The 23,559-nt window shown below is 37.6% G+C and overlaps 2 long non-coding RNA genes across 2 annotated transcripts in view; both read right to left on the reverse strand.

The window, feature by feature from the left end:
- Positions 1-218: 218 nt before the first annotated feature.
- LOC147315917 (uncharacterized) lies at positions 219-1,731 on the reverse strand. Its single transcript, XR_015124326.1, has 3 exons — positions 1,128-1,731; positions 605-674; positions 219-508 (listed from the first exon to the last, which is right to left on the reverse strand). It is a non-coding gene; the product is annotated as an uncharacterized LOC147315917 (long non-coding RNA).
- A 142-nt stretch (positions 1,732-1,873) lies between these two features.
- Positions 1,874-23,559, reverse strand: part of LOC147315918 (uncharacterized) — a 62,950-nt gene continuing 41,264 nt past the window's right edge. Inside the window, exons 2-3 of the long non-coding RNA XR_015124327.1 lie at positions 17,604-17,756; positions 1,874-2,935 (exon numbers count right to left, since the gene is read on the reverse strand). This is a non-coding gene — a long non-coding RNA (uncharacterized LOC147315918). The remainder of the gene's footprint in view (positions 2,936-17,603; positions 17,757-23,559) is intronic.

A 23,559-nucleotide genomic window follows, 5' to 3' on the forward strand; every position in this document is an offset into this window, starting at 1 on the left:
ATCCCCATCTTCAGTCCAAATGAATGACGCCAGCTGGGGTCGGCCGGCTGATGCTGGGCCCTGTTAGGTGGCACTGACAGCTGAATTATCCCACAGGCCACGGTGGCTGATTATCAGCGGAGAAGTCATCAGGGCATCCCAGCCTCGCCTCCAACCCCCAATCCCCCCACATCCTCTTCCCCACACCCCTGTCACCCCTTGTCAAGAGAGCAACGCTTTCTCCAAGCTCACTGTCCAGGTCCTCTTGACAGGTAATCTCAACAATAACAATTACCACCATTACTGGTGTCATAAACAAGTGGCCAACCCCAAGCCAGGCAATAACAAAGGCTTTATAATTCACCATGCAAGGCCTTATAAATACATGTCAACAGGTAAGAAGTGTGAAGTAGAGAAAATGAGTATTGGTGCTCTCAGGCACTGAAGTAAAAGTGTGTATTTGAGTATGCTGGTTGAGAGGAGCGTTGTTGGTAAAAGCTGAGGATACAGCAGGAAACTGAAATCAAAGCTGCAGACAGATGTAAATATAATCACATGAGGAAAAGGGATTTGAGATTTTGAATACATTTTATTAGGTGCAAGTCAGATTTATTTATTTACTTACATGTTTAAATGTAGCCAGAAGTGCAGTGAAGCAGTTTTGTCTGATTTTCCTATCGATGAAGCCATTTTATCTGAGAATAGCATTGACTTTATTATTGATTTAGCAATAGAGGCAATATTTCACTGTAAATCTTGGATTATCAGAGAGAAAAGAAGAAAATCTAATTCATCAAATAAAATATCTTCCCGTCTTACATATTGACAACCAAGCAAACAAATCCCAAACAGAGGCATTATATTTTATTTTTAATGAACTCAATTTGATTTAAGAAATAAGTGATGTGAAATTAAGTGAAACATCACTGTGTTTCGATAATTTAAAATGTATACTTCTACCAATAAAGTATATTTCCAGCTTTATTTAATACAGTTGCAAATTCTCTTTAAAATTTTTATTAATTTTTTTTTAAGATATCCTTTTCCCTCTATGCATGCTCTCTTGTTTTCCATATATATATATATATATATATATATATATATATATATAGCATCAGATTATTCTACCCAAGCGATTCGAGCCTTACCATTTGAAGTTTGGGCCAGCTTGCTTCCTTTCCTCAGCAAAGCAAACAAGGCGCTGTGGCCCGGAGCGCTAAAATAATTTGAGACTCCCTGACGAGGAGAGCTGAGCAGCAATTAACACGTGTCAAAGTCGACATCATCAGGTGCCACTCTCATTTTCTTCCCAAGACTCAATGGATGTTTCCCCACTTCTCATCCCGTTTCCTCTTGTTTATTCACCCCCGAAGGCGACGGTGGAAAAAGAGGTTTCCATTTCTGATGCGGCTGGACTCTGGCGCTTTTTACGATCACTAGTTAACGCCGTCGAGATCGTCGCGCTGATGTCTCGCTTCGTCCTTTATTCGTTTTTCTTTTCTTCCTTCCTTTTTTTTTCAAGCGGCAATCAGATCAGACAGGCCAGTAATTCCTGCAGGAGCGATACTCCGAGCAAAGAAACAGAGAAGAGGAGAGGGGAGCAGGGACTGCACCGTAACGTTAATGCTGATGTGAATTCTGCATAGTTTTTTTTTTAAATCAACACTTAAATGTTCATTTAGTTTGGTAACAAGTGAATTAGATAATTTTATATAGCGCTAAAAGACGCTTTAAACGAAGTGATTTTTTTTATTTACTTTCCCGTTAACATAATAATAATTTAAAAAAATTAATGCACAATTGTAAATAAAATCTATGATAAAAGGAAATAACGTTACTGAAAAGTCTCCCCAGAAAACAGATCTGATCATTAAATAAACAGAAATATCAGACATTATTTACTTGCATTCCAAAATATTCATTTATTTAATAAAGGCTACTACAAAATACATGGCTTATTTATTAATTCAAGCATAATTTCAGGATAAATTAAAAGTTTGGCACTAAAATATATAATAAAAACAAAATGCATGTGAATCAGTAACTGAAACATACTTGATAACACTGAAATAAATATAAATTGCATTTAGCAACATTATTTCCAGTAACAAGCATCTTTCCTTAATTAATAACAAATACACTTTATTCCTGAATGAAAACAGGTCATTTCATTTAAATACTGCCCATACACCATTATTAACTAGGGGTGTGGTGAGTTTAAATTTCTAAATGACGTATCAAAACAAATTAATATCAATTTTTCTATTATTAAAGACAACTTTGAGCACAATTAGAGGATACACATTGCATCTCTCTGGAGCACAATTTCATTTTTAACTGTCATTATTTATGACAGTTAAAATTCTGGAAAGTCTGGATGTAAACCACAGATGTGTTTAATCTCCAGCTAATTCAACCCACAATGTCAATGTGCTTGCAAAGATGAAGAAAAGGAAAAAATGAGAAATCCAGAAACTAAAATACATCAACAGCAGCATCATGTGGCAACACAACCTCATTTCTAAGGGTTTAAGTTAACCAGTTTTTCTCTGCCCTTTTGGATGCGGATTGAAGAAAAGGGAAGAAGAAAAGGAGGAGGAGGCGTTTTTGTTGCTATTCTTCTGACCTGAGCTGCTCATCTTCCTCAGAGCTCAGCGGGAGCTCGGCCAGCACTTGCCTTGCCTACCCAGGGTCCTTTTGGTGTGTGCATATCATTAGCATACATTTCTTCCAGGCTGACGAGGCCTCGCTCTCATTAAAGCTTCATCTCACAAATTCCCTCCCAGAATCCTGCTGGTCCTTGCCGCCATGAATCCGTACCTGTGGTGGTGGTGGCTGCTGATGATGGCATGCTGTTGTCCAAAATCAACCAGATGAGGGTGAGAAGATTGGGAGGGAAGGGGAGGGGGGCAGAGGGAAAAAAGACGGGATGTATTGGGAGAAAGGGCAACAGTGTCTGTGGAGTGAAAACAAAAGAGAAAGCAAAGGAGAGGAAGAAAAAACTGAAGTCAAGTGAGAGAGCGGATAAATGAGTCCTCTGTGTGCACTAATGCTCTCTCACCCCCTCTCTCTCTCTGTCTCTCTCTCTCTGTTCCCCACTCTCTCTGTGTTTCTCTCTCTCTTTCTGACTCTTGCACCAGGCTCCATTTTGTGTTAAGCAGCTCCCTCTCTCATGACAGATCTCTGGTAGGGTCATGGGCCAAAGTTGAGGATAGGGTCAGTTGTAACACAGCTTGTAAGGGAACTCTGCAAACTCTTCATCTCTCCCCCCTCACAAATATCTCTTCTATCACTCTGTCCCCCTCGGCCAAAAAGTGCTTTGCAAGCTCCAGGTTGATGAACTACTGCATCTTTAAAGTAAAAATGATAAGCATATGGTGAAGAAAGCCCATGAAAAGATGAGCATTTAGATTTGTTCCTTTTTTTTTAAAAGACTAAACAACAGGAAGGAGCTGGAGGAGTGGGGTATATCACTGCAGGTGAGATCCAAGATGTCCACTTTGACTAATAGAGAAGTTGCTTATTGGATGCCAAAACACTGCACTCTGGTTTATAACTCCACGAGGACAGATTTTACAACTGTAGGAAATTATAGCAGTGACAATTTTTTAAATGAGCGTGAGGTAAGCAGAAATCCAGTGCACACATTAAATAGGAATCTTGCAGGAATGTTTAATTTTAATTTCCTCACCAGACAACTATGCATCCCCCCCCCCACCCCAGGACACCTGGGCTTTGACACCAAAAATGCATCAATAGAGTGGTCACACAAGTTTAAACAATGTGTACTTCTGAGTACATCTACTTATTGTTTCAGTACTTTTTTCCTTTCCTATCCATGTAAGCTCCAACCACATTTATGAGGGTGCAACTTCAGAATGTATACAGATTTCTAGCAAACTTTTTCTCAAGTATTATATATGTTAAAAATGTAAAGCATGGATTAATTTACCTTTGCTTCAAAATGGTTATTGGTAGCCATGCTCACGATCAAGTAATGAAGACATTGCACATCACTAGTGCAACAGTGTGGTTCACTGATGTGCTTTCCTTTCCTTGTTTTTAAAAACTAAACATTCAGTCATACGCCGTAAAAGCTTGCATCCACTCATGAAACAGACGAGTGGAGGGAAGATGTTATGAAGAGGAAACCATGGCACACCAAAGGAATTTATAGACATTCTGCATGTATGCAGAGCCCATGCATGCAAGGACTCGCACTCACACGCAAAATGAACCACACATATAACACAAATACACGGACAAACCGCATCAGTCAAACCTCCATACCGCTAAACACTAGTGGAGAGCGGAAAACAGAGAAAGAGCACGAGAGAGGGAAAAAATGATGAAGTCGGACTTGAACATCAAACAATAAACAGTCCATTAAGTCTGTGGGTGAAAGGGTTGGGGGAGCAGGGGGTGGGAAGGCAGATATTGGGGAGGTGGGGGGAGAGGAATGATGGGAGTTTATTTAAAGCATGGTGACCCCATGGCCGAAGGCTGCCTCGGTACAGGGATGAATAAAACTTTAATGGCTCATAAAACACAGCGACCCCTTCTCTGAGCCCAGCTTCACATCGTTTATTCCTCCTGGAACAACCAATCAGAATCTGTGAATCTCCAAACACAAAAAAGGGCAAGAGAGGAAAACAAGAGTAGAGTTAAATAAATAGTTCTGATACTTCAGTTTAAATTCTTGGAGCGAGAGTCATGACTAATTAAGACAAATCTCACATGTCCTGTACATTTACCGAAGAGAACAAAACACATTTTGAGACTGCAAATCGGGATACAGGGTGGGTTGCCAAAAATAGTCAAAGAGCGTAATGTTAGAGTTGGTGCTTGGACAGTAAATTAAAGACTGTGTTGTGGCTAAACAAATAAGGTATGAGGCTTAAATTAGTGAACTTCAGAGGTGTTGGACTGCCATGCTTTTGAACAACTAGAACAGAGTCAGGCTAGTTGGTTCGGTGTACTTTAAGTCTTCATTACTTTGTGATTGTTATATGGAGCTGGAGCTGCATAACTAAACCATATGCAGGAGATTGACAGCATTCTTCTAATATTACTCTGAGGGAGAATGCTTAAAGACCAGCACTTTCCAAAAAAAACATGGACTCAGATGAGAGGCACAGGAAAGGTAGTTGAGAAAGAAGCAGAAAGAGCAAATTTATAGGTAAAAGAAAGACATTTATCAACAGAATGCTCTGACAATGCAGAAATGAAATGTAAAAAAGAAAGAAATTGAAGGCATTTATTTTGTCAAGTAGAGCTTGACAAAGACATGCAAATCACACAAACACATGGCCACAACCTTTTTATCACCACACTGCAAAGGTACAAACTATCATCAGCAGTTTAATCCAACCCATGTGAACTTCACTTATTGCCAAGGACCATTTGCCTCTTTGGAAATGGGCCCGTGACAATCTGAAGCTGAAGTGTCAATCCTCGCCACCCACACCCCTGGGCTTTGGGTTCTGTAAACATGCAGCTGTCACCTTATTTAACGCTCTGCAATTTCTTACCCTCCACTTCACTCAATCTGCACTAGTCTGACTCCAGGAGTCATTCTGTTGATGTGTTGACGTGCGGTAATTTGCATTTCTTAGTTGCCACTTTTCCCAGGATCACTCCTATTTGTTGCTTTAATTAGCAACAGCCATTGCACTGAATTTTTTGTCTAACTTGACCACTAAATACATTCACTTTACATGCATGTCAAAGCATATAGAATTATTAACATTTGATTTTAGTCAGAATGCAACAAAAGGTTAACTACACTTTAAAATAAATAATCTGTGCTGCAGACACGGGATCCAAAAAGTGCAGGCATGCCCCTATGTGACCATATTGGATAAAAACACATAATGTGTGTCTGTATATATTTGTGTGCACTACGGTCTGTGACCCTCCAAAGCCCTTTCCTCCCCTACTTGTTCAGCCCAGCGGGTGTCATTTTCAGGTCATGAGACTGTAAATATACATAGTTAGACCCCACAGCCATAAATCAGAGTGAACAGCCTGAACTCCTACACGGACAGATAACATGAGCCAGACGTGATTTGCCTGCTTTAATAAATAATAATAGCACATATTCACATCTTACAGTAAGATAGGAGTAAAGAGTATATCAATTAAACTGACTACTATCACACCCACACACATCATCACACAGTGTAATATAATGTACAATACTACTATTTTAACTGCAACTATTCACCATCTTTAAAACCTAATATTACTATATATTACCATACAGTAAATGCTACAAACTATACCATTTATATAGTGATTAAGCAAACTTTTATATATTTAATTAACTACAATTTGCTTGTTTTTATAAAAATATGTTTTTTTATAAATTAATTGGACTTAAACTGGATTCTAGATACACATTTAAGTCCACAAAACAGATAAAGAACGAAAATGTGGAACTGTTAATATCACTGTAATCCCAAGGACTGCATCCATATAAGTGTTTTTGACACATATGGATATACACTCCTACGCTGGATGTGTCCGAATGGATGGAGTTTTAGTGACTTACATGGTCACTATTTTCAACCAGATTTCAACAACAACAAGAATTTGGTGGAGTGATGATCTGGAATATTGTAAAGTGATAAGATGACAGATTTTTAAGGATACTTGCAGGTGAAAAAGGACATGCAGGACAATACACCAACCCATGGACTGCTTTGTAGACATGAGAACAAAACCATAAAACAAATATTCCTAAATTCAAAATTGGAAAATCTATGAAGGTAGAGGTTTTACTGGTGCCAATGCTTGTACATCACCTGCACCACCTGCACTACTGTGCTACAGAGTCTATTAATTAAAATGATATTGTGTCTTCTATTTATAACACTATTAGTGGCATTGTTGCTTGTGTTTTGAACTTGTCTACAGTGCATCACTATAGATCATGCAGCATAGCAGTCACACATGCCAAAACTCATTAGCACAGTGGAACGATGGAGGAAATAAGTTGAATCTTTTTATAAAGTTACTTTTCATGCAGAAAGACAGCTCTGTGACTGAACTTGCTCATTTTAATTACTGCTTTGTTTATAATTATCATTACCCATAGGCTAATGCATATTGACTTATGCTATGGCAATGTATGTTGAGAGTCTCCAAAAGTTGATTCTGTTCATCTGGACGTAGCGTTTTGTGGGAGAAACGTTTCGTTACTCATCCAAGTGACTTCTTCAGTCTCAGCTGACTGCAAGTTTCCCCAATCTTATAAACAGTACATTTGCATAATGACTGAAACCAGCCTGTCAGTCCAAGAAGGCTAACCTGCCACTTTCATATCCTCCCTGGTGTTGGTCCACCAAATTAATGTGATCCGTGAATTGTGGTACATCCTGAGATTTGATTTTCACCCAGGTGTCATCCACATATCTGAACCAATGGCTTGGTGGTGTTCCAGGGTAGGATAGCAAAGCCCTCTTTTCCACTTCTTTCCATGTACAAATTGGCCACGATGGGTGAAACTGGTGAGCCCATGGCACACCCATGTTTCTGCCTGTAGAACTGACCCTTGTATGTGAAGTAGGTGGAATGAAGACAGTTCCAAAAGCAAACACACTTGGTCGATGCTGAGAGTGGTCCTGTTGCTGAGGTTGGTGTCATCCTGTAATCTCTTACGGACTACCTCCAACGCTTCTGTGACTGGATTGCAAGTGAAGAGAGATGTAACGTCGTACGAGACCATGGTTTCATCTGCCTCCATAATGATATCTCTCACCTTCTTCCATATTTACAACTATATCCATAATCACATACTGTGTATGCTACCATTGTATATAGTGTATTATCTTACTTTTTTTCATTGATTGTACTTAATTGTATTTTTGTATTTCCTTCATATATCTGTACCTGAGCTGAGGTGACGCAAAAATTTCCCCGCTGTGGGATCAATAAAGTCTTATCTTATCTTATCTTGTCTCTTCTCAACAAAATCCAGGGTGTTGTGGATGTGGTGTTCAGAGCTACCCACTAGCAGGTTGAGGATCAAAGCCAGAAACTTGGAGATGTAGACAATCGGTCCTAAACGTGCACCCTGTTTATGTATTTTCGGTAAACCATACAGACTTGGTGTAGACTCCCCTGGGTACAGCCTGTGGTACATCTTTCGCCATCTTACAATGCTGTGTTTGCAGGCATTCCCCAACTCTCTGTGAATGGTACTCATGGCCATTGATCAGTGGGTTTTGGTCAGTGGTTGATGATCAATGGTCATGAGAATTTGCATAATTAAGACTAAAGAACTGACCTCCCAGCCCATTGTTCCTTCAGCAGGCTGGTTTCAGTCATTATGCAAATGTACTGTTTATAAGATTGGGGAAACTTGCAGTCAGCTGAGACTGAAGAAGTCACTTGAATGAGTGACGAAACGTTTCTCCCACAAAACGCTACGTCCAGATGAACAGAATCAACTTTTGGAGACTCTCAACATACATTGCCATAGCATAAGTCAATATGCATTAGCCTATGGGTAATGATAATTATAAACAAAGCAGTAATTAAAATGAGCAAGTTCAGTCACAGAGCTGTCTTTCTGCATGAAAAGTAACTTTATAAAAAGATTCAACTTATTTCCTCCATCGTTCCACTGTGCTAATGAGTTTTGGCATGTGTGACTGCTGAGCTGCTGTATATCAAGCAGCTTAGTCTGGAAATTATTTTAATTCATTGTTAGAGCCTTGACAAGTTCAAAACACAAGTTTCTCCCACAAAACACTACATCCAGATGAACAGGATCAACTTTTGGAGATTTCCTTTCCTGGATGATTGAGAATGCATCAAGACGTATGTTGAGAGTATTTTGAAGTCGTTAGAATAAAGTAAAACTGCCTTTACTGGTGCCAAGATAGACTGCCTGTATATTGGACCTGGAGTCAATATAGTTTCCTGGTCATTAAAGGGGGTCAAATAAATTGAGAGGATATTCACCCCAGAAGATACGAAACACACTCGGTGTCTACAATGACGATAATACGCACGGTAGCCACAGTAACTGAATACTGATGATTGTGTGTATGCAAAGTCGTAAAGCAAAAGTTACTTGCCAAAGCTTGTCATTAATGCCAGGTGTCAAGTGAGATAACTGTTAAGTTTTAAACAGAGCTTTAAAATTGCACTTCTTTCAGTCTACCAAATTTCAGAGAGGTTTTATGACCAAGAAGGTATTCAAGCTTCGCTTCGAGGCAACTGGCCTCTTAAAACATACTTCTTGTAAAAAACTGAGCCAACACCTTTTCCTCTCTCAAAGGCTAGAAACATTAAGACGGTAGGCATTCTTTGTCATAATTATCGACAATAAAAGTTTACTGAATAGACTCTAAAACCTGTTTGGTGGTTTTCATTGTAATTAAGAGCAGAACATTCACAGTGTGCAAAACAATATGAAGCTACTGAGATTTCTTCTCTGCACAGGAAGCATGAAAAAAAGTGAATGCTTTATAAAAAAAGAAACAAATACTTTAAAGATATATTTCCCCATAAATACAACTACCGTTGTTCACTGTGATCTACTATTACTGACTAAATTTGGAAAAGACTTGGGTTTTAAATTCCTAGTTAATCTGAAGGTACAAATTTGAATGTAGCTGGTTTTAGCAGAGCAGAACTTTTCATCCCTCAATGAAACCAGCCAGCAATATATGCAACTACAGAAAAATAGCATGTGTTCTCCCACTTCGTTTTAAACCAATAAATAAAAGTTAAGTAAATCTAAGGCTCTAGCATAGCCGGTATTATCTGCTATTACAGTTAAATTAGTGTCAACTCCTATCCAGAAAATCATCGACTCAGTCATCCAGACGTTAATGATAACGAGTGAGTTCTACTTGACCTCATCAGGATCAGTCACTACATGGAGTTCCCATTACTATATTAAACAAAATAAAATCATTCATTATGTCATCTATAATAGTGATGCTGTAGGTCAAAGGTGTAAAAGTAGAGTATGAAATGAACGCATTTTTTGTTCAACACCCTGGCAACAGTTAGGACAAAATATGTCAAAAATCTCAACTTTACATCATCGCATGATATCAGGGGGCAGTTAGCTTGAACTGTGCTACATTTACATCATTCCGTCTGTGATCTCTGAGGCGGTAAATGTTTGTCCAGGCATTAACACATCATCAAAGTGTCTGAAATCCTAGGGGGTTTGATCCTCCGGATCTCTGGAGGGTCCGTGGACACAAAGTCTACAATTATCTCTCTGTTATGTCAAGTATGCTTGAGCCAAAAATTGCTTGCCTTGGATTGTTCAGAGCTATCAGGTTCCCATGTGAAAACACAAGTACATGACATCACTGAGTCACTTAGTTAGCTATAGCTACCTCACACACACACAACTCACACGCACACACTAATCCCTAGTCTTAAGCATTTGACCTACAAAGACCATATGGCTGACTGTTTCTCCACTGACTTCCATTATTGAACAAAGCAAGGGAAGTATGGTAAAGGGAATGCCCTTGTCACCATATTGGTGTTATGGCAATCTGAACATGTCTTTAAACTATTTTGGAGGTTTTTAAGAGGAAAACATTTGATATTCATTAAAGAAACCAGAGGTAAACTTTCTTTTCTCTGAGCGAATTTCATAAAAAATAAAAAAAATAAAAAAAACAATATAATACGCAATATGCCAAAATCTATTAGATCAAAAAGACATTTCATGTATGGAAAGTCTGTATATACTCTATAAAATCCCTCGATTGACTTGTGGTAAACTATATAAAAGAGGGTAGATAACTGCTGATTTTAGCTGGAATGTGACATTTGCATACTCATAGTTTAAAAAAAACTTGCCAGCTGAGACAAAGAGAAAGCAGCTGTTAAAAGCATCTTTTAAGAAAAGTACAGTAAGTAGTAAGTAGTAAAATACTCACAGTAACATATTAGATTAAGAAAGTTAAAGTTTTATTCTTTGGTACGTGAATACATGTTTATTACTTTGAAAATTTATTTTTGTATTGTCCCAACAAAGACAAACTTTGTACAACTATAACATTTTTGTTGGCATCACTAAAACTGGGCTTATTAAACCAGCTTTTTTGTCAACTATTAACTGATTTTAAGTAGAAAGAATTCAAATACTCAAAAAATGCTCCATATAACAATTTTAAGCTTTATCCTGCCTTAATTATCCTAAATCTCAAAAGAATTTAATTTTCAATCAAAACCAAAGCTACACAGAGCAGCTACACATTACATATCAAAAAGCTATACAGCAAGTGAAGTGAAAGTAACAGCGTATAACCCCTTCTGCCCCAGACAAAAGACATTATTGTTTCTAACATTTCTTTCACTCTGCCGACCCCATACATAAATAAATAATTTAAAAAATGTACAGATAATTTAATAAAATAACAATGGCTTTGTGATAATCACAAAGCAGGAGTTCAGTATTCTTTCACCTATTGGTTAAAAGTACCAGGTACATTCACAAGTTTCCACACTACTGATGCAATTAGCAAAACATCTTTTCATAAAGTGAGGACAGGTGAGAACAGGAGAGGAGGCAGAATGAGGCAGGGAGTTCAAGTTAAGTCATTCTATCAGGAACAAACCTGACAGTAAGTGTAAAAGATTAATGACTGCTGTGTTATTTGAAATGAGCTGACAATACTTAATTAAATGAATAATTAGTGTTCATTTGTTGAAACAGTTAAATGCTATTTTGCTCGTGTACTCTTTTTCTTTGCAACAGACTTGTACCATGGTAATAACTGAAAAACTACGATTGCTAATAATAATAAGTATAAAAATAATAAAATTTGATGCACAATGTGTGATGCAGAAGCAAGATAATATGGACCCTGGACACTTGTTAACATGATCGTAATAAATGCAGCATGTATATATATATATTTTTTTTAATCTCCATCAGGACCACAGTGTTACATTTCTAGGACTGCAATATATTTAAAATAATACTGACATGACCTTGTGTAAAAATAAAGAGGAAGTTAAACCAGTGTTGTATCAAACCATAATTCAAATTTTTACAGAGGTCATTATTCATCCCCTCTCCATCTTAACACTGACACTTTCCCTACTCTTTAACTGCCACCATCAACCACAGTGTAATAACATGCACATTCATAAAAAGCACACAGTGTAATAAATTACTAAGCACATGCAAATATCCCATCAAACTATGCAGCAGGGAACTTTACACCACTATCACTGAAAATGTGTCTTGTCACTGCTGGAGAAGCAGAGATTCTACAGAGAATATACAAACCATTTAAATCTCACGGTCTGCCCGGTGGATAGAAACCAGCATGAACTGCCTTAAAAAACAAAAACATATAGCAGCCCAGAATTTTTTTTTTTTTTTTGACAAACAACTTTAACTTTATGACAGACCATAGTCAGTCATAAAGACTGAAAAGCTTTAAAACTTTTGTTTATTTCAGTCATGATCTAAAGCTAAAAGATTAAACTCAGAAATCAGTACTCTCTTGTTATTATTGATGTTATTTTTACAGAGAAATATTCTACTAAAAAGACTTCTCGACCCAATGCAACAGACTCAAATGGGCAAAAAGTAGATTTCTGAAATAAAATTATTTTTGCCATACCGTGTAAGTTCATTTCTATGTTATTACTTTAAGAAGTGCATTGAGGCAAACTTTAAACGATTAGGACTAATTGAATGTTGGCTGTTTTCCATCACAGTGCAGATACTGCTGTAGGCTGAAAGTTAGCTCTTTCTCACTTTATGGTTCAGCAACTTGAAACTCTGAATGTGATCTTTGACAAACCCACTCTCTCTCTCATACACACACAAACTCCTTGTTTTCGTATTGGCTTTGATAAAAGGCCCGGGAGGTGGAGAAGGGAATAGCGGAGTGTGTCGGCTGCTGGTGTAGGCTTACTGTGCTAGGAGATGCACTGGGCCATTACACGTGACCCCTGACCCCAGCAGGCACCTTGAGGTGAAATGACACGGGCCTGCTCTTACTCAGCTGGAACAAGAGAGAGGAGTAAGACACAGGGTGAAGATATATGCAAGGTTAGTGTGTATATATGCACATGTTACGGTGCGTTCATACTGATGTGTGAGTACCATTCATGAATCCCTCCCTTTACGAATGCAGGACACCACCAGCTCGTTCCCAGACGCACAGAGAGTGGCTGGCCTGTTATGGGGCTACGTGATGGGTTGGGGGTGGGGGGTTGCTAAATGTAGATTTTAATTACAAACACCTCTTTCTAGTTACCAGTCAGTGAACCTGAAGAGAATTTTCCTGAATTAAAACACACACACGTATATGTATTTTTTCCAAAAATGCAACTGTAACATAGTTTCTGTATTTGAGGACAGTGATTTGCAGTGAAGTGCACATTTTTTGATGATATTCTCAGTAATAGGAATTTTAATTCAGTCAAAATTAAAATATTTATTGAATTTGGTATTTGAGGGTATTTTCTGTACCCTTTTGGATAGCTCACTAAATTCACACATTTTATACACTGTTGAAATATTTTCGGAAGCTACAAAAGAGTGGATTGTCAAATGTGTCAAGCATTGGCTTTTGCTGTTAGCCTCTTACGATTAACAAAAACTTGGAAGAAAAGTATTACATTTCCAGCATCAACGCTATAGCAGGATAAATGCATCCAGTCAAAAATAAATAAATAAATGAAGGAATAAAAACAGACTTCCACTAACACAAATTTTTTCATTGACTGAATAAAAAAGAAACTCTTCTGTTAATATTGTCAGGAACATCACCTTTCCATCAACAGACTCTGATGTCCCTGCGTGTTGTCAGATATGTCTGATATTTTTATATTTTCATAATCTTGTGCCATTATTAAGAATGAAAAACAAAACAAAAACAAATAACAGATCATTTCAGAATGCACCAATGACAGATATATTTCACAGACAGAGAGCACAGACGCAGACATAAGTATAAACTCAGATATAGCACTTGATATTAGGGATTCTTAATTGGTAAGAAGTCCCTTCATCCTTTGCGTCCCCATTGCAGTCACCCATAGTTGTGACAAGTCTGTCTGCATTAACATGGCCCTCCTCCTAACTGTCCACTCAACTGCTCAACAAACGATCACTCAAGCATGGACATCTTACTAATGATGGATTAATGTGCATGTGTGCTTGTGTGTGAGTGCACGCCAATCAAGGTAAATGACCTAATAGCTAACACCAACAGTCTGCCAAGTACAGTAAAAAAATACGGCCATGTGCAAATATTCTCAGTTGATTATCCTTTTCTGAACAAAGAACAACAGGATCAAAAAGACTCTACTGTCTATTATGTTACATATTCATTTAAGTGAATATGTTTTTTACATTTTATCAAACAGTTGCCTCTATTTAGGTATGCATCCATTATTGCATGTGCAACTCAATGATCATGTGGTGACTGAATTGAAATGTATTATACATGGAATTGTGTTTGGGCCTAATGTTTGTATTAGTTGATTCAATTAATTGTATATGTCAAACTTTAAAACATGCATTCAGAGACATTTTAGTGAATTTCTTTGAATCTCTCCTGCTGCGCTCCAAATGAAGAATCAAAATGAAAACAATATTTGATTAGTAAATACTACTGATTGCTGCAATAACCTGGAGAAATCTATCAGATCTCTACACCAAAGATATCATAAACTTATCATCTTGATTACCTCAATAGTCACATCTATTCTCTTTTAAAGGCATCAGAGTGTCCAGATGACAGGAAGAAAACACAGTAAATGAGGAAAAATGAGCTTCTTAATCACCAATAATTTGCATTTACTGAATCCAAAATTTTTTTACAATAACATATTAATCAGCGCTACTGGCTGAAAAAGAAAAAAATAATAACTTCCCTGCATATTTATGATAACAGAAAGCTCACAAATGTTCATTATGCACTTATCAGCATGCAACACACACACACACACACACACACACACACACACACACACACACACACACACACACACACACACACACACACACACACACACACCATAACTGCACAGACATTTATAAATCTACACACTCATCATATCAGTGATGAAAGTTCCGTATAGGAGACAAGTTACAAAATAGGTGCTGACATTTATATGTAAATACAAACCAGGGCAAGCCTGTGCCTGCAAGCACCCACATGATCCTTTGTTCATCTGCAGTCAGATACACCCTTTGAAAAACAAAGAGGCCGAGGGGAAAGAGAAAAGGGGGCAGTGCCAAAGTACCCTTTTGCCAAGAGAAGGTGGAGGGGGTCACAGTAGGCGGTGGTCAGAAGACAGTGAAGAAGGTGAAAGGTCAGCAGTACAAGAGCGTGTTTGTGCGTACGTCGTTCTAACTATTGTTCATTGTGTGTGTATATGTGTGCGTTTTATTTCCTAGGGCTTAACATCACTCACTAAGTGATCCCATTTGTGCTTAGTTAACCAATAAAATCACTAATAATCAAAAGCAAATTAAATAGTTATTCCCCAACTTAAAGTTTTACTGAGGCAAACACTTAAGGAAATCTAAGGGGAAATGGCGAGAGGATTGCAGATTACAGACTAAATGTACATACAATAGCCTTTCTGTCTAAGTCAATCAGTGTAAAGGTAGGTTTAAGTGAGTAGGAATTTTCTCACATGGTGTAAATGGCCACGTTACCACATGATTATGAAAGTCATTTGGAGCGGCTCTAAACAACTCGGAACAATTTAGAAAATACTCAAGGACACATGAGGTAATCATTGGAGGGTGCCAACTGGCTTCAACATGACAGTTGCGATTAAAAAGATTTCCACACAACACACTTATGCACTCAGAAAATATACACTTCCTGCACATGTACATATATGAATTCATGCAAATAAACACACATGTGCATATGACACATATGTATATACACACATCTTCGAACTTCTCACACATCACACATCTGATTTGGCTGCCCTGTGGCTGCATACACACACACACACACACACACACACACACACACACACACACACACACACACACACACACACACACACACGCACACACAAACACACACTCACACACACGCAGACTTTATCACACACCAACAAAGCCATTATAACCAGCATAAACAAGAATGACAAGTTGAGATTAATGAAGGGCCTGGCAGTGACAGGCCAATTTAACTGTCAACCGTGATGGCTGTTGAACTTCACCAGTGTATTTACACAAGGGTACCTTAGTGCCTTCAAATGTTACTAATTGATCATGACCAATAAGTAATTAGAAAAGCTGATATTGTGTCCTTCTTCCACACGTGTCAAAGGCACACACTGAGGACGCGCGACTAAGAATAATGAATAGAAATGGATAGATTTTAAAATGAAGTGTAGAGGTAGCCAGCTTATTCCTTTTAAAATGTAGCTTCTGTTCAGTGTTTTTTTCTGTTTCAGTGGAAGTACACTGTCTCATAGCCTCTGGCAGTAGACCCATCGCTGTGCTTGTCCTGTTAGACCTCTGTGCAATTGAATTTTAACAGGACGTATCGTTATCAGTACGACTGACCACAATATTTACTACAGTATTTAGAATACCATGTTGATATTCAAGGAAATGTGCTTCAGTGGTTTGAATCACATCTATCTCATAGATTCCAATCTGTGCGTGTAAATAGGGAGTCTTCCTCACACACTTATGTTAGTCATGGAGTTCCACAGGGTTCTGTGCTGGGACCAATAGTTTTTACAGTATACATGCTTCCCTTGGGTAATACTAGTTGAAAAACTGTATATATTTTCATCAGTATCCAAAAAACATCCAGCTGCATTTGTCCATTGAGCCAGACGATACAAATCATCTAGTTAAACTACAGGCATGTCTAAAGACTTAAAGGCCTGGATGACCTCTAACTTCCAATTTCTAAATTCAGACAAAAGCTGTACTTGGTCCTAGAAATCTTACCAATATGGTGTCTAACAAAATATTTACTTTAGATGGCAATACCTTGGATCCAGCCAACACTGCAAGGCATATTGGTGTCAATTATGATCGGTCCTGCAGAACCAACCGATATGTATGACTACACACAATATAATTTAAAGAAAGACTGGTGCTTTGGAACAAAACTAAATGAAAAGGTTTTAATTGTTATCTGTAAAATGTGCCTGTAAAATTTAAAAGGGATGAATGAGCCACTTCCAGTATAAGTGTGTGTGTTTGTACATATATACAAACACAAGGGCTTAGAATCATGGAACTAATGTTTTCATCAGCAACAGTGGTGGCCTTGTGGATGCAATATAATTTGAAATGCTGCAGTTTCTATTTTCAGAAGTTGCCTAAACCCTGAGAGCCTAAAAATAAAGCATGAACCTTAAGGACACTGTCAAAAGAAGAAAAGCGCTGAGTAAAATGCTGATTGACTATTTCTTACATATTACAGACTCATAATAAAGTTAAAAAGTTAATTCTTAGGTAACAGTTTTGCACACAGGTAATAAAGTAGGTTATCTACAAACCAATGACCTTTTTTAACTACATATCAAAATATTAAAACATCTCTGGTTTCATTTTATCTGCTTTTCTTGATATATTTAACTTCACTTGAAAAAAAACAAAACTCCCTTATCTATCATCTTACCTCTCACTGATACTCTTTGCCAGCACTGGTCCAGTCCCAGCCCAGTTCCCTGTAGAATTTATTGGGTTATTCTAACCACTGAGAGAGCTGACAGTGGCCTTGGCTCCCTGGCTTGACTTCACATCCTCCATTGGCAGCTCAAGGCCTGGCTCACTGAAAAGGAATGTGTGAGAGAAATATAGTGTAAATATATGGGGTCTAACAGTGACACCACTCTCAGAGGAGACCCTGGTGTTATAAAGAGAATAAAAAGAATATATCTTGGCAGCTGGAGAGAAAGCTGATGATTTTAGACACCTGTTACATTTGTATGATGGATTTTACCCGTAATTTGTGCCAGATATAAATATTTGAAACAAATTCAATCTACTCCTGCCATTCATTAACACATACTGTCAAGTTATATCAGGTCAACACACCAATTGATCACACAATTTTACATGCAGTTAAATGTTAAATATGCTAGAAATCTGCACATATATGCATGATGTTTTTATAAAATAGTTTTGAAGACAGTCTCAGCATGCAAAAAAGAACACACATTTCCAAATTAGCAACTTTTTTCCAGGTTCCTGATTCAGTGCATTTCCGGAAATAACTGGAATACATAGCAAACAACAAGCTCTTCAGCCTGAATTATTATTTTTGCATGTTTTCTTTGAACACTTAATGACATTCAGGAAAATTGTTTACAGCTTAATCTGCTAAAAGTGATAAAAGGAACCCTGTATAAGTTTACACAAGTAAATACCACACGGCATGGGTCTGTATTTCCACAATGACAGTATAAAAGTATAAAGTATAAAAGTGTGAAAATGCTGTATTGGTCAGTTGTGGAGTTTGCTGTTATTTTGGACATGGTGAATGCCCAGAACTCAAGAGAGGCAAGCGAAAGAAAGGTCTAGGCATCTCTGTCAACGACCAGCCCCCACAACCCAAGATAGGATAAGTGGTAGAAAAATTAAGAATGAGTGGATGTACAAAGAAATACAATCAAGCAAATGTAAATTAAAGGGAAAGAATAACAAATGACAAACATAAACATACTGTTTGCTTGATCTGAGAGAAATAAATCTTTGGTTGCTACTTTAGTTTTTTTTGTTCTCTAGCCAATACGGTGATATATTATTGACAAGAAAATACTTTAGATTTTTGGGTTAGATCTTAAATATGTTAAGAGCTGAGCCATGAATGAAATGTGCTTGGGAAGTTTCCTTTTTTGGCCATTCTCTTGCATGTTTGAGGAGGCTGAAAAAACTCAGGAATTGTTTGATTTAAAAAAAAGAAAAAGACAAAGGATGTAAGATAATGATTCCCTAAAAAGGCACAAAGTAAAATACAAGCCTTTTGTAATCTGGAACAGTACAAGTTAACTTCTCTGCAAAACAGTTTAAAAAGTACAGTGATGATTTTGTGCTTATCTGTTAATAAATGCATTCAGACTTGTGCTAGGATATGTTCAAATGTCATCAGATGAATGGAAAGGAGTGCATTTCTAAAACAGGCAAGAGTGAAAAAACAAAAGTTTTCTACTACACTACACTACACAAACACTCAAGTAGACCCCAAAAAACACACTTAAGTTGCGATGTCACCTCTGGATGCTATCAGAGCAGATTAATTAAAGTGTCAACAAATTTCTTTCTAAACAGCTGATACGCATCACCTAAATATATCACTCGGTAAAAAAATCTTTGCCAATAGGTGCCGTCTCAGTTGGCATCTACAGCTATCCCAGCAGCAAATGCACAGCACTTACTTTGGCATTCACTGCTAAAAATATGTGCCTGCCTTTTTTCCCAAGTTGTCTTGGGGATCGCTGTTAGTGTAAAGGCTAATGACATCTAGCAGGTTGGGTGTGTTCGCCTCTAGATATCAGTGTGTGTGGAGGGGTAAAAGGTGTTCACCCTTTATTTGCTGAGTGGATACGAACCTCTGCAGACACCTAGGCTGAGAAGGGAGGGTGCGACCTCACCCCTGACATAGGAGTTGGCACCTGTCACACACATTGACACTCACACATGCAGTACAAACACACAAAGACATGCATGTGTAAATGTACAAAGGCAACATTCAAAACACACACACAAACAGACACACACGTAACACATCCTCTCAAACACTGTCTGCCACCTCCAGCTCTCCTGTTGGCAGCAGGCTGGTGAGCACAGTGGGCACTGCCAGATAAGAGGATATAGACAGGCTATGTTTCAAGGTAAGGTGTGTAACAACAGAGGAAATCAGGGAGCTGATTAAAGTCTCATAAGGTAAATAAAACATTAGGACATCCATTATGAGATACCACTGTAATTAGTGCATGTCTGTACAGGAATGCACAGTAAAAATAGCTGCAAAGCATTACTGTAAAGAGAAGTGCACAATGGAGGAAGGTCTGAGTTCAGTCACAGAGAGGGATCCAAAATAGCAAAAATGTGAAAAAAAAAAGGAAAATTAACTATCATCTATCAAACCTCTGTAAGTTGCAGTCATCCAAAGTAAACACTGTGGAGAATCTAGAATTTTACAAATCATTCATCAGGGTCAGAGAAGTTAGTACGGGTCCAAGGTTTGCACAATTTAATTTGACTTTAGCGGTAAAAAGAGCAAATCTAGACAGCGAGGACTTGCCCAGAATTACACATTTAATGATTTCTTGCGCTGTGGACACATCTTAATGCATTTAATAATATGTTTCACAATTTTGCTCATTGCTGTTAGTGCTTCCTTTTCCTTTCAGTTGTATCATCAGTCTCATTTAGCTGAGGAAAAGTAGCACAGACTGAGAAGTGAAAAGTGAAAAAGATAGATGAGCCAAAACTCAATTCAGTCTCTGTAGCTCTCTCTTGATGGTCCAAAATAAGCACTTGACCAAAGCTAACATCATAGACTAGGGCGATATTTATGGTGCAGATAAAATATTTATATAGTGACTCATAAAGTCTAGTTCTGGAAAACAGCTGTATGGGTATTAGACACTAAAATTTTGGCAATTAAAATACTGCTGTTGCAGGATATGCTATTATAGATGGTATGCTGTAACTATTTTTAAAAAAAGGGCTTAACTCAACATCTAAACTATACTGTCTATTATTATTATACTATTTTTGTACATTTGTACCTGTATGTTTTTAGCATGAACAGTGTAAATAATAATTACAAACAATTTTTCCCAACACATCATTTGTGTTTCTTTAAGTCATTTTTATTTAAGTAAGTGATTTGATGTCACCTGAGCAGATAATAGAGAATAAGCAATACTGTGCACTGGAGGCAGTGGATAAAGCACATTACAAAGACTATATGAGGACATGTTACACCTAAGATTATTGGCATAATGTTGGGGGAAAATTATCAAACAAATTAAAAAAAAAAGTTCATTCACAGATGTAAATGCCAAACTCCCTTAAATCCTTTCTCAGCCTGGACTGAAACTGAAAGAGCATTAAAAAGCACTGACAAAAAGAATGTGAGAACTAAGAAAGATATCTTTTCTTCCCTAGTTCTCTAATACTGAACAGCATCCCTGCTTTAAAATTTGATCTTTAGTGAATAATGGATCGTGGCACTATCAAATACAGAGAGGTAGATCAACCTTGGTATCCCAGACTAAACATTGGCCTAGATGCAGGAGTCAGTTATGTCTATTCTGGTCTATTGTTTCATGATTTTGAATGAGCAGCTAATTAGAGATAAATAAAACATGGCAAGCTATCTGTGGCTGTAGAGCTCGTGTTTGGTGTCGAATGGTAGATCAAAGACACAGTAAGGTCCAGATTGAAGTAAATAATGGATTAAACTTTAAAAGCATTGCTTCTAGTGGTCATAGATATCCTGCTACATGTCTAGCCTTTGTTAATGCTTGTTAGCATGTCAAAGTTACATGTACCCTGTTCAGACTGTTTAAAAAAAGAAGTTTGCTGACACTGACTTGATCATGATTATAGTAAGGCCCATTACTTCCAGTTAGGTGAAACTGAATGCAATGCAATTATGTGACACTTTGTTTGTGCACTACTCTCTGTGGTTTCAAAATCCAAAAACCAAAGTAAACAAAGATACAAAAAGAAATATCTTGATTAGGGTGTGCAAAAAACTCGATGGCATGATATCGGTGCCATATGACAGCTCTGGGAGTGACTGATATGCCATGTGAGCCAGGCCTCATCATCCAACAGCAATGACCTCAGTAGTGCTATAATGGCTAAATGGAAGAAAATCACTGCAGGCAAATTCTAACAGTGGGTGCCATTAACGTTTGGCCATGTAGCCTATTCAAAGTTAGACACTATAAAAGCTGGCATAGATAACATGAATATTGCCACTGTTATTAACATTATTTTAAATAGCTCAAGATAGGAAAAAAAAAGATCATTTAGACTGGGTTAATATAGCAAATTGCTTTTGGATGGAAGCTTTAGATTTTCAAAAGATCTAAAATGTATTTACATTATTTATGCCTTTTAAATTGGCATGCATTGAGTGCTTGCATTAAAGTCTTCTTTAAAGGATGTCAGTGTATAATATCACCAGTTATCTGTAGCACTGATTCATAGACAGGCCTCATTTTGCCCTCTACTTTCAGATGCAGCACAAAATGAGACAAAATACCACCAAGATCCAGAGGGGCGTTATGGAAATAGAGCAAGAATCAGGTCGTGTTTGATATTATGCACAATATGTACAGAGGGACGGTGACAAAAAAGAGAGCATTAATGCAACCATTAAGACACTTTTCCCTAGTCTTATTCATTAAACATACAACGTTCTGACACTCTCAGTGCTTCCTCCCCTTGAGATGAAATTCTAATGTGATATTAAGAAAACTAGGGCGATAGCAGCTTATTACCATGAAGCTGAAGGAGGCAGGCTGCCATGTCCTCTGTATGTAAACATGAACAGAGGAGAAAACATTAAGTTGGACTTTGTCACAGCAAGTGCTGAGAGTACAGCTCTCAGGAGTGCAGCAGTGTTTTGGATCAGTATTGACACAGCTTGCAAGTGTGTACAAACGGGGGTTGTAATTGCAGCTTTAGTCTTGAGTGAGAATCAACTCTCAAGAAGGCCCCATGGTACATTAAGCAAAGAGAGTGAGGCAAGGGCATCCATCTGGTTAACATGTATAATGTCAGCTCTAGAAATAAAAACTGCACATAGACTATTTTTGTTTTTATACACCTGAAACTATTCAACTAGCATTTAGTCTAGCAGGATAAAAGATTTTTCAAAAAATTCTCATTTAGGGCTAATTTAAAATTTTGTGTCTAATTATGCATTAAAATTCCAAAGACATTTGCATAACTACTTTTACCTCAAAACACATCTACAAGTAACATGTCTATCACCTAGCCTGTGTCTCAACTCTTAAAAAAGTCGAATAGGATAAAAAGAAATACAGTTTTGCATTATAGGGTCACACAACTTTCAATATATCCACTTTATCAAGCTCTTATAGGGCAAGCACTTAATTCACCAAACATCTATTATCATTGTGATATTTATTGAAGTACAGCTAATCATTATCCTAATTTAAGCGATGGTCAAATGTTTAGAAGAACTCCACAAAATTGTTAGGTGTGGTGACACTACCGAACACCAGATGTATTTGTCAGTGTTAGAACAGTTTCCTCTGAGATGATGAGAAAAAAGATCAGTTGAAATGGAAGAGAAACGCTGTTATATGTGTTACACGGACTGTGGATGAAATAATTCTAACCTCAACAAACTCTCTGATTGCATAAAATGTTACCAACTAACTGGCCTTTTAACTCATTGGTTTGACAACACTTTGTTCTGATGAACTTACTGTATCTGCAGATCATTGGTGTAAATCTAATAGAGCTGAGAATATAAAGAATATGAAAAACAGCTCTAGAGGACAGAAAATGTCAGTATCTGAGCCCAGCTAATTACTTTTGTCTGTCCCTGAAGAAGGACTCCATATGTGATTTTGTGTCAT

Source organism: Aulonocara sp. 'chitande type north' Nkhata Bay, linkage group LG13 (assembly GCF_057382095.1).
Source record: "Aulonocara sp. 'chitande type north' Nkhata Bay isolate Kocher_YH1m ecotype deep benthic linkage group LG13, A_spYH_male_GT1.1, whole genome shotgun sequence".
Taxonomy (NCBI): Eukaryota; Metazoa; Chordata; class Actinopteri; order Cichliformes; family Cichlidae; genus Aulonocara; species Aulonocara sp. 'chitande type north' Nkhata Bay.